The 13,116-nt window shown below is 40.2% G+C and overlaps 1 protein-coding gene across 6 annotated transcripts in view; it reads right to left on the bottom strand.

Annotated features, from left to right (window-relative positions):
* The window catches only part of lingo2 (leucine rich repeat and Ig domain containing 2), a 182,333-nt gene that overhangs the window by 67,443 nt on the left and 101,774 nt on the right, over positions 1 to 13,116 (bottom strand). For 4 of the 6 annotated variants that reach the window (XR_015065474.1, XM_085905522.1, XM_085905523.1 and 1 more), the window contains one exon: positions 10,112 to 10,191. The gene's annotated coding sequence lies outside the window, so the exon portion shown is untranslated. Of the gene's footprint in view, positions 1 to 8,832; positions 10,042 to 10,111; positions 10,192 to 13,116 lie in introns of those variants that run through there. The other 2 variants (XR_015065473.1, XR_015065472.1) reach the window with 2 other exon arrangements.

Genomic DNA, 13,116 nt, shown 5'->3' with positions numbered 1-13,116 from the left:
TTGTGTTTACTCTGCTTCAGAGGCCTGTTTGAATAGATGCATGAATAAATTATCACATTAATTACAATGATGCCCCCGATAACGACATCCATTTACTTGGAAGCCAGATAACAAGCGAGGAATGTCGTCGTGGCGCAGTTTTTGTTTTTTGAGCGCAACATCCCAACCACAGTCAATTACCTCGCATTACACTGTGACCTTATCCAAAGTGACAAACAGCCAATTTCTTTTTTTGAGCTGCTCTGTGTGCATGCATCACCTTTGCTGATTTAGTGACTTCCCTCTAAATGCCACAATTGTCGCCATCCCAGCGGAGTCATTAGCTCAGCCATTTATTATGGCTAAAATTTGAGGGGGATCTGGCCAGAACACACTATGTGATTTATTGCTAAATAGTTAAAAACAGAACACAACATATAATGTAAATGCATGTGTAAACCTATTCAGGTGAATCCGTCTCCTGTGACTTACCTGAGACCACAGTATTTCCAGTGAGGTAACTAACTCCAGTCAGTCAACCGATTCACCTGAGTCATCAAAGTCTAATTTACCGGTGAATTGGCCAGATCCAGTACCTTTCCCAATTCAAATGACTCATCTTTAGTCAGTAATTCAGATCATGTGAATCAGCAGTGTTTCAGATGACATCTGCTTTGTTTCTGGTGAATTGACAAGGGTCAGGTCAGGCTGCTATGACTCATCTGAGACAACAGTATTTGTAGTTATTTTTCAGTTTATGTGAATTTCCAGTTGACTATTTCAAGTCAGTCAATCAATTTAGTTGAATCATCTGAATTTTCTTTGTGTCTGGTGAGTTCGCTGACTTTAATCAGTCTCCCAGTTCATTGGAATCCACTATTTCCATGAAGGCCATTATTGAGGTGATTCAATGATTTGAGAGCACTCTGTTTCCAGTCACCCTGCTAACGTGTCTTGTCTACGGAACAGCAGCCGGCCAGTGGACTCGTGATTGGACTTGTGAATCAGTGCAAAGATTCATATCATTAACCCGGATGATTCATGAATGAACCAGCTTTGGAGTACATGGCTTGCTTTCCAATCACCTGGCCTACCATCTAAAAACTGCCTGGCTACATCCCAGCATGTTTTATCGGGGAGCAGACCGTTTCTGGCCTCTCGACCCCTTCGTACCATATGACTCGTGAGCACGACCATCCAAAAGGTCAGCCTCACCTTCTCAAGCAATACGATGGAGACTTTTCACCCACTATGCCCATCACTAACAGCTCCCAAAGGAACACAGAAAGTCTCACTGGTTGCCCACCTTGTGATTCCCCACATAAATGCTTAGCACTGGCATAAACCTTGAAAATTTACACATTTAAAAAGGAGCTCGCAAATGGACTGCACTTATATAGTGCTTTTCTCTCCACCATATGGTGCCGAAAGCACTTTTCAATGCCTCACATTCACACACACATTCATACGATTGTTCCCGCTGTTATAAAAATAAAAATAAATTGTCACAAAATATGGATATATACAAAGCATATCAGGAAGCATTATACTAGGCCTGGCAGACCTTAAAGGCCATATATATGTTCTTGGGGTCCATTTTTGGCTTTTGAGTACTTTGGTTTTGAGGAACTACTTTTGCAAACAAAATTGACCAAGAGTCTCAGTCCACATGGAAATGGAAATAGATAGAAATAAGGAAATATTTAAACCTCGACCACACATGATTTAAACCTGGATCCACATACAATTTAGATCAGTAACCACATTTGGACTAGGAATGACATTCTTTTTCACCAGGAACCACATTAGATTTGTACCAAGAACCACATCTAAATTTAGGCTTGGAACTGCATGCAATTTGGACCAGTATTTACATCACACTACGACAAAAAAGTTGCCACTACCAGTATGAATTAAAGAATGTGAATCCTCATTAGCACAGTAACAAGAATGTGTCTAGTCTGCATTTCAGCAGGGCCTACATGCAATTCTACTTTCATATGACTTGAAAAATTAATACAAAGATGTAGCTTGTGTATGTGTGTGTGTGTGTGTTTGCATATAAGACAGCATAATGCAGGAATCCCTTCTCTTTCTCAAATCACAGTTGTCGGTTACAAACGCATGCAAGTGACCATTAAAAAGTTCACTTAAGGCTATGGCCTTTTCCATTTAAATAGCAGCTACGACTTGCTAAAACCGCCTGCGGGCATCTCTAATAAGACGGCCGACAAGCTAGCGTGCAAGCCACCTCTAGGGACATTCACGGTATTGTTAAAATTCCGCAGGTTGTGTCAGCAGCATTGGTTGGGGCCACTGGAAACATAGCAGTTTAATAATAGTGAAAAAAAAAAGATACCAGGAGGGTATTTTTTTGTGTTTTGTTGGAACGCGGCCAATTGAATAACGATGGCCCAGCATTCCTGCTCTCCTTACTGCTTATTAGGTGTAGCGATGCTCCTCTTCAGCTAATTTCCTGAATGTTATTGTATAGCTCCTCAGCTGTTGTTTTTTAACCACCACACTACGTTTTTCGATTTGTATTACAACTCCACTAGGCCAGTATTATGACTCCAGCCTGCTCAAGTCAAGAGATTTCAAGCCCCTAAAAAGCTACTTTTTCTTAGACTACCTTTATTGCAAAATATGGTCTTAAAATAAAAATTATAATGAAATAATGAAATTAGAAATTAAGTTAAGTAGTTATCTGCCAATATAAAGGAACATTTTACTTTTACTACAAAATATGAACGAGTTCATGAACTTTTGTTCATTCATCCCGTTAAGGTAGAACACTGCCTAATAAATATGGCCTGGATCTTCAATCTCCACACATGCGGGAGCGTCACGGTTGAGTTGCGCATGCATGTCTCAGAACGTAAACACCAAATAATCATTTGTGCTCGATGATATGAATTTTGATTTCGTCTCGAGCCAAAATTGTAATCATGATTAAAATTCTATTAATTGACCAGCCCTAATTTATTCATCTATTTTCTGAACCGCTTCTACTCTCAAGGGTCACGGGCATGCTGGACCCTGAGCTGGTTGCTAGCCAATTGCTGGGCACACAGACCATTTGCACTCACACTCACACCAACATGCGAACGTCACACAGGAAGGATGGAGCCAAAATAAAAACTGCATGCTCTGTACTGAGAGTGTGCCACCATGCTGCCTGTTTTTATTATCCAAGGTGGTAACGGTATGGCTCGTATTTATTACAGTGACTTGCATTATTTGGCCGAATGCGGTGTGGACTTCTCATTGACTGGATTTTCTATCCGTTCTGTTTATTTCTACTGTGGAAGGTGGCTGTGGATTCTATCCAGCCACACACCCATCCAACCCAACCAATTGGTGAAGGCCCGGCCATCAGTAGTCCCTTCTCAAGGTTTCAAATTTTTCCTCAGTTAGGGTGTTGTGCGTTTTTCCTTGCTCTCCTGGGAGTTAAGATCAGGGGATGTTGAGAATAATTGTCAACTTTGGCCATGTGAAGTCTTTTGAGACTTGTATGTGATTAAGGGCTGATAAATAAACCTGATTTGACTTTAATAATTTGTATTGTGCCTGGAGGCGGTTGCCATGAATAACATTATTTTATCATCCATCAATCCATTTTCTGAACCGCTTTGTCCCCACGGGGGTCGCGGGCGTGCTGGAGCCTATCCCAGCCGTCATCGGACAGCAGGCGGGGGACACCCTGAACTGGTTGCCAGCCAATCGCAGGGCACACAGAGACGAACAACCATCCGCACTCTCACTCACACCTAGGGACAATTTGGAGTGCTCAATTGGCCTACCAAGCATGTTTTTGGGGATGTGGGAGGAAACCGGAGTGCCCGGAGAACACCCACGCGGGCTCGGGGAGAACTTGCAAACTCCACACAGGGAGGGCCGGAGGTGGAATCGAACCCGCATTTATTATCATAAATTCAGATTTCTTGTTACTCAAATATACCTGAACTTGAGCAAGCATGACGTTGACATTTCCTTGACCGTATATTATCTAAAGTCATTCTTTAATAATTTACACAACATAATAGCCTGTCATTAAAGCAAGCATTTAACTACTGTTAAGAGCTAGGCAATAGCTCTGTAATATTTCTAGTCACATCACACTATTAGCTAAAGGAAAGTGACTTTAAAAGTGAAGTGACTGCACTTTGTGTACAGAGCAGTTTGGTTGCATGCTCCATAAGACCCAACAAGAGCATATGTGAGCAAAAAAGTGCAACCACAGTAAAAATGCCTACTGGCAGAGTTACAGCACACTATCAAAAAATGTGCTCACAGCAATTTGAAATCGTCTAAGTCTCTCACAGCGACCGTATCGGTGCATAGCCAGACACCTTTATTACTATTGATGTTGTCACTGACACTTTTCAGTGGTAGAAACCATTGCATAAAATATTTATTTCCCGTTACTTGCTGTGAGTTGATTTTTTCCATTGTTTTTTTTTCTTCCATTTTTTTAAGAGTGGATTTAGGCATCCATCGAAGTTGACTGGTGTATAATATTCGGATACAGTTGGATGAACACTAGAACATAAAAGTGGTCTCCATGGTGTATGGGGGCGTCATTGCTCCCGGTCGCCCTCTATAAGGCATTGTCTACTCAGTAGTAGATGTACGTAGATTGTGCCTTGTTTATGAGTGAGATTCCCTTGAATAAGCTCAGTCTGTTTATTTCTATTGTGCAAGGCAATGCATTGTCATTGATAAAAGGTGAAAAGACTTGTACTTGTTCACTTTATTTATACAGTGCACAGTGGTGATTATCATGAATGCCTGGCCAGGTATTAGCATAGTGTACTTTATGCTTGCGACAAAGTCGTACAAAATAAAGTCTGGACAGTTTATATGTGACAATATTACTCTGTCATTGGGTGAATCCACATAACTTAATTTATGGATGTTCCGTTGTTACCAACTGTCAGCGATGGCGCTACCCAGAGGCTAGGGGGTCTATAGCCACATCAGGAATTGCCTTCTTACTGGACCACATTTACTTATGCAAACACTGCAAGTAACAGCTTATCTTTTCGTTTGCGCATACGGGTCACTTTGGGAACGCGTATCTTTACACACCAGAATGTCTCAGCCTTAGATATATGAGTGGGGTCAAACATTACCCCAGTGGTTGCAATATGTCTATAATTTTAAAATGTCATCATCCATCCAATCCATCCATTATCTGAGGTGCTTATCCTTACGCGGGCAATGGTATAAAGAGCAAACTCCACACAGGAAGGCCAGAGCTGGAATCAAACTATACACATCTGAGCTGTGATGTGGACGTACCAATCAGTGCCCCATCTTAATCTTCCATATTTTCCTTCACTAGGTTGTCTTTGGCATGAGGCTGTTTGGATTTGTACATAGGTGTAGTTTTTAAATTATTGCAGTTTTTGTATTCCTACCACACTTTTCCATACGTGAAGCCAAAATGAAGCAAAGAGCTTATAGAATTTCAAAAGTAAACTCTAAAAACCTATTTTTTATCATTTGTGACTGTCAGGATAATGTGTATGTGTAGTATATTGTGTTTGCATGCAAACACAATGCACCAACACACCGCCATTTATGTATACAGGCAAGTAGGCAGAGAGCAGTGCACTTTAAACTTCTTTTTTCACACATGCACACCTGCTTTAGCACCGGGCCACCATGTTGGTTGAGTGTGTGGTTTGCGCTCGCTGGCAGAATGAAGGCCGCGATGCATGAAGGTGCCGCATTTGCGTAAAAGTGAATCAGTTTGGTTAGGAGGGGGCAGACAGTAGGTAGTTTTTGTGTATGCTGCAATATCAGAAGGAATTGTGGGTATACTGCCTATCACTCTCTTTATCCCTGTGGCTTTTCTTCCCGTTTTGGGTTTGTTTGTGTTGACTGTTATTTTTCCACGCAGGAAAATAGCAGGCGCCTAATTAAGTCTTGGAGGGGGGAAAAGAAGCTGCTTAGCGAGGCCGTGAGCGACGAATACAAACTGAAAGAAAAAAGAACATCAAAGCTGAATATAAAGGCTGTACAATTAGGTACAATAATTCAGTGTCTCCCAGAATTTTTGGTGCCAAGGTAAATAATATACATTGGGAAAATTTCAGAGCACACTGCTGAACAAAAGAGGGCACATCAAAGTATATACGTGGAAATACTTATGACGTTGTGTCAATTTACTCACATATTTACTCAGTGTGAAATCTGGACCAGTTATGTTGAACACAGAGCTCTTAATGTGTTGTATGTATGTCAATTGCCAGCCATCCATCCATCCATCCATCCATCCATCCATCCATCCATCCATCCATCCATCCATCCATCCATCCATCCATCCATTTTCTATACCGATTGTCCCCACGGGGGCTGCGGGCGTGCTGGAGCCTATTCCAGCAGTCATCAGGCAGTAGGTGGGGAGACACCCTGAACCGGTTGCCAGCCAATCACAGGGCACACCAACAACCATCCGCACTCGTACTCAAATCTACGGGCAATTTGGAGTGCTCAATCGGCCTACCAAGCATGTTATTAGGATGTGGGAGGAAATTGGAGAGCCTGGAGAACATGCAAAGTCCACAAAGGGAGGGCCGGAGGTGGAATCGAACCCGCAACCTCCTCACGGTCAGGCGGCCGTGCTAACCAGTGCCCAACCGTGTCGCCACTCAGTAGAACAATTATATGCTATTTTACTAGGCTCACGAAGATTAGCATTTAATTGGTTCGCCTGTCACTGTAAGTTGCTGGTATATATTGATATTTTTATGTGATTTATTAAATATTTTTTGGTCAACATAAGAGCAGTTTTACAATTTTAATTTGTGTTCTTCTTTGGCCGTTATCCCTCACTATGAAAAAAAAAGCTCCTATAGCTAGTTACTCATAATAACTACTGCATTTCATCAAAGAAAGGAATAGATCGAGTCAATAAAACCTCAAAAGCTCAGTGCTGCACGGGCACGTAAATTATCCATGTCCATATGGTTATGGCTTATTTCTATTGGTCCTGTTTATTTCTATTGAGCAAGGTAGCCATTATCATAAACAACTGAGATTGTACGAATTATAGAATGTACAGTACATTGATCGTGCATGGCCGAGAGTGCTGTTGACTTTGTGGATTATTGTATTCTTTAAGACACACACATGGCCCATGTGTGACCAAGCACTGGACTTTTCTTGCACTCTATACATTACCTTATTACAATACCGATTACCTGATAATTTCTACTGTGGATGATAGCAATTATCTTGTGAGAGAAAGAAAATATCACATTGATATGATTACAGTTGTAAACGTGACTGAGTGAACCATGAACATTTTAACTCTGAAGTATTTCTCGTCTTTCAGTTTGTTGCCAATGTGCAAGGTTGCTGTAATAATAAACAACTGGCAACAGGATTGAGCGCATAAATAAATCATGGCATGCACCTTGGTCATGTATGGCCAACTCTGTTGCGTGTATCATGATTAGTAGTTTGCAATACAAATGATGACAAATGTGATGACCGACCAATACACAGTTTTACTAACATGTAGATTCTTGTGAAAATCGATCCATCATTAAAATTCAAGTTTAAAAAAAACTGTAAAACTGCCACTTCAATTCTTGTGAAAATCGATCCATCATTAAAATTCAAGTTTAAAAAAAACTGTAAAACTGCCACTTCAAGTGGAATTGGATTTTTTTGGGGGGGATTGCTGTTGTTTGGCTGAGAGACTTGAGATTGACGTCCATCAGGGCTAAAGTAGGACACCAGGTCTGACAGTGCCATCGCATGATACAAGATTGGCGAAGAAGATGACGACACTCACCGTCACTGAAGTTCGGTCAGCAAATATCAAGCACATCTCCATCACTTTTGACAGCAACCCCAAAAAACCCCGCACCACTTTCTCTAACCCCATGCTGAAAATATACACACCGTATATAGAGTCAAGTATACAATGATGAGAGAACGTAGTTCATAACAACAACAAAACTGCTAATAGGCCATTTTAGTGATATTTAACACTTGAAATTGAAGGTTAGTTTGCTTCTTTTTAAATGATCTAATTGCCTGCCAAAGCAATTCATCAATGTCTCATTTAACTGCAGCTGTTGTGTTTTAATCATAATTCTTGTAAATATTTATTTTTTTTTATTAGATTTTGATAACTTAAAGCAATTAACTTTTTTTTCTCTTTGCCCAAGTCAAAGACAGGAAACAGAGTGCCTCCAGTCCGTGGACTTTTTGGCCATTTGTTTTTCCTTTTGATTTAGGAAATTGAAAACAGAAAAGAAGAAATGATCTGATTTCCATTTTGTGATTTGCTGTATTAAAAAAAGAACAGCAAACAAGTTGTCTGCTGTTTTTCTTTTCGAATTTTGTAATTGTAAAAGAAAAGAAAAGAAAACATAAAAACAACTGTTATCTGATGGTCCTTTATGAGTTTATTAAAAATAAAGGAAATATAAAGAAATACTTCTCAGGTCAAATTTACCCCAAAACATTATTCCTTTTGTAAAGAAATTTCTGTGGCATGATTTTCACCTAAATACCCCAAGGATTACAGCTAAACAGCTTTATTTTTCTTCTAGTTGGCAGCGCTTCATCACCAAGCTGCCATGTTAAACTTGAAGAGCTGTATATGTAGTGCATGCAACGGTCACATCGCCAAATACTAATTTGCTCCAATGAAATATATGCTGCTTATTAGAAACACACTCTGATCTAAGAGACACATTTTCAGAAATAGGCAATTAACAAGACTTACTTGGTTGTTTGATTTCTCATTTCATGGGTAGGCAGGCCCTCCTGAAATACATCTTACTATGTCTGAACAATTGAAAAGTCACTTTTACGTAATACGTCCCATTTAAGATTGTAATTGTCCCAGAAAGAAGCCATCAAGTATTTATTAATAAATCCAAGCTAGGTAACATTTACATGATCTATCACTCTCTTGGAAGTGGGGAAAAAAGGATTAAAAGAAGCAGGCTTGCACTCAAGCGTCATTATTCTCTTTTAAGACGTGAAAATGAGACACCAGATCTAAGCAGACCACATTTGACTGATGTGTGGGCCAAGAGAAAAACAATAACAGAAAACAACAAATCTCATGTCGGCAGACACACTAGACTGCGTCCTGCAATTAAAAGTCTCACGTGGGACCACTGAGGTGCGATAATACGTGCCTTGACTGCTGCTTTGCAGAGAACATGCTGCACAAGTCTATTAGTGCATTAGTTCCACCAGTTCTTAAAAAAAAAAAAAATGTCCGGTATGAAAAAGTGGGAATATCTGACACGTGTACATGTACTTCATAAATAAATAATAAAAACTTGGGTGTATTTATTACGACCATGTTAAGTAAATTTCATGTTGCTCAGTTAAAACTTGCTTGGGCAGCTGAATTTTCAGCCCCGGTTTTGTGGTGCAAGACCAGCACCTGCTCTTTTCTGTTTCTGAGGAAAGGAACCAAATCAAGAATCTAAAAAGTCAGGAATCAGTCAAAATCCAAGTCAAGAACAAAGTTAAAAACCAAGAACCACAGAGAAGTATGTAACATGGTTAACAACATTAGCAACATTGTGAATGTGAATTCTGCGACTCCCATCCTTTGTCACAATTGTCTTTCATCTCATGCCATTCTTAATGTAATTTATCATTTATCCTTGCTTGAGTTTTAGGCCAATACCACACTTGGAGGCACTACAACAAGGTCAAACGCATCATGGAGCAAAATATTGTAATGCTGCATGTTGCAGTTGTAACCTTCTTATCCAACTTATTCAAAAGTCAGCCTGTTCACAAGAAATCCCATCATTTCACAATTTCATGGCGACGATCTGCGGGTCCCAAAAAGGCAGCATCTGTCATTTTGTACCGAGTGCGGTTGTGGCAAATGTACAAAAAAGGAGGGCAGAAAAAGCGTATTTGGTGAGCTAAAGTTCAAGATGCGGCAAGTGAATAAAGAAGAAGCAAGCGTGTCAGTCTGACCTCAGTTTAACGTCTGCGCTACTTTGTCCTTTTCTGACTTGCTTAAAAAGCTCCACAAGTCAGGCAAAAAAGGGATTATATCACCTTAAGTGGACAAAAAGGGATTTTTTTTTAAAAGAATATAATCAATAGCGAGCATCTAGCTTCTGCTTACCACTTTGAGAAGCAATCATCCCCTCTGCCATGCCCCGCTCTTCTATCTCACCTCCTTCACTGCAGATTGTCAGTGTAGATCTGCAAGATGATAGAGAGAATAATGGCAAGGCTTTTAAGACATAATAATCCAAAGTTTCCAAAGAAGCTCACTATTTGGACATTTGTTGATTACATTTTTATAGCAAATATTCCTAACCAAGAAGCAGTTATTGCACCAGTTTTATGGCAAGTCATCAAACCTTTCCATCAGGCTCTACATACACACACACTGAAAATTCAAGGTCTTTGTATTTTGGTGTTGACCATCTGTCTAGTACATAAGGTTGAAATGTGGCAGCACAATCGGAGTTTATTTTTGAAGTTCAGTACAACTTGAAATGGCCAAAAGTACCTGCTTAACCGCTTTGAACCAGAAAAGGCAAACGTTTGGGTGGGGTGGGGGGGATAAACATGCTTTCCAAATGTGGCTAAGAGGGGACTTTGAAAGATGTTATGCGTGCTGACATTATTTTTACCAAAATGTGTCATAGACATTTTTAGAAGACCTGTCGATTGAATGCTGACACATGGATTGACAATCAATATTCATTGCTTATTAATACATACTGAATGACACAAATTACTTTGCTATCAGCTGGAATTTTATGACATCATAGTGCACCTTAGAGTGCAACAGAAAGTGCACAAAAAATGCAAAAGGTGATTTTTGTTTCCAGTACTGCTAAATATCTAGAATTGGCTCCACAAAAAAAAAGTGAACATGTTTATTTTAATTCTCTGTTGGTTTTTGTGTGGGGGACTAAATATGTTTCCTTTCCTGTTCTAAGGTGGACTGGGACACCGCCAATTTGATAGTCATATCGCCAGTTCACGGGGTGGTCATTTTCTTTGGAACACTGTTTGAAAAGATGAGGTGACGCAGCAAAAGAGAGCGCCCCAATCTGTTCCCCCAGTTTGCTGGCTATTACTGCTGATGTGGCATCTGTTACGGCCTCCAGGTGGCCCAAGCACATTAAGATATTTTTTATTTATTTTTGACAGAGTGCAGAGCATTGTAGTAACAGGGGTGTCACATCTTGATGGCGGGTGGCAACTGACGCACAAATGTATCCTCGGGAATTAAGGCTAGACTTATGGTTGGCAGGGGAGTCATTTACTGTTTTTCATAGGGGCAAGATATAGCAGATTCTCGCTGAGGCCTGATTAAGTCAAATCGTTCACAATAATGCCATGCTCTAAATGGAATTAGGATCACTTTTGAATGGTGGCAATCATTTAAAAGGGACATATTATAGAAAAAAGACTTTATAAAGTTTGTGTGCTTGGTCTCTGAAGTGCCTGCCTAACCACAAGTGTGACATTAAACAACTAAGTCAGTCTTTTGAACCAAACCATATTCAAAATTCTGGAAGCAAGACAAATTATTATAAATTATAAATGTCACAAAATTGGAATATCATTTACCTAATACTGTCTCACACACCAATTTTCTACATCTATGACTTGGCAGTTAGGGTGCGCTAAAATCGTAACCATTTTCAAGCAAAGGATGTAATATACAAGGAAACAGTATCATGTCAAAAAAGTTAAGCACAGCTGCAGTGTTAGCATATATTAGTATTAGCAACAGTGTTATCACAAGCTTAAATTGTGACATTGGCTCTCCGTAAGGCTGTGTGCTGAGCTCCGTACTATTCATACTACTGACCTATGACTGCTTTGCAAAAATCCTGAACTGTCATATTGTGACGTTTGTAGGCGACACCGAGGTAATAGGACACATCACAAACAACATTTGAACAAAGTACTGAGAGGAGGTAGAACTGGAGGATTGGTACAGCATTTCTTCACTTTAGTCTTCAACAATCCACATATTATTTTTCCCAATACAAAACAACCTTGTAAATAAGTGCAATGCAAGCCTGGGCCTAGCCTTGGGTGCTGAATTTTGTGCCATAACAAATGTGTATTGGTATGAAAACAAAATTCCTTAAATTCTTGAATTAAATGTTTGGCAAAGCTGTCAGTGGGTTGTCAAGTCAGAGTAAAGCTGTCAGCTATACTCTGCATTTGTGTGAGACAGAACGCGTCCTCCTCCCCCATCTACAAAACTAAGCGATTTTGACCAGAGAATGCAGATTTGTTTTCTGTAATACATGGGTAGGCAACTCCGGTCCTTGAGGTCCAGTGTCCTGCATGTTTTCTGCCTGTTGCAATACACCGGATTCAAATGATTAGGATTGTTATCCAGCTTCTGCAGACCTTCGTAATTATTTGACCATTAGAATGTTGCAACAGGGAGACATAGAAAACATGCTGGACACGGGCCCTTGAGGACTGAAGTTGCCTACCCATGCTGTAATACTTCAGCTTTTGTGTAATTTGAAACAAAGAAAGGTTTTATTGACATGCGTGGGAACCATTTTAAATTGTGAAAAGAAAGAATGGTATTGTATGTAACCTTTAAGACTGAGTGCTTTCTGTTTTACGTCAATGATTAAAATTTAACACAGTGTGTCCAGAAACAGGAGGTTATTTTTCAACTCGGTTTGTCAAATGGCCTTCATCTGCCCATGAATATCCAGGGTGGACAAAAAGGGGGGGATTATGAATTCAGTTAAATGGCTCCTTCAAATGCATCCCATCAATATTCTGTGATCATTGTAAGGAGTCGGCTCCAGGCTTTAACGAGGGGTTCCGGCAGATAAATGAGGAAAAAAAAAAGCTGGACCGCCATTGTCCTTGAACTCTTAACGGTGTGCTAATAGCCTCCCGTGTCAAAAGTAATTTTAACAAGAGCGTCCCGACTCGGACGTGCCACATACTCTGTCTTTGGATGAGGAAGCAGAGAGCTGTCTTGCTCTTATCACCACATTACCAAGTTGGGCACGCCTTTTTGCATAATCGCCTCATGCTTGTGTTTTATCATGCAGCCTGGATGAGGATAGTCATTATAAGACAGAGAAAAGCGAGTTGTGTGAGTGCAGAGGCCTTTGTGTAAGA

Source organism: Syngnathus leptorhynchus, chromosome 2 (assembly GCF_054491065.1).
Source record: "Syngnathus leptorhynchus isolate UIUO chromosome 2, UIUO_Slep, whole genome shotgun sequence".
NCBI classification, from domain to species: domain Eukaryota; kingdom Metazoa; phylum Chordata; class Actinopteri; order Syngnathiformes; family Syngnathidae; genus Syngnathus; species Syngnathus leptorhynchus.
The sequence above is the reverse complement of the archived record's forward strand: the minus strand, read 5'-3'. Positions and strand labels throughout refer to the sequence as shown.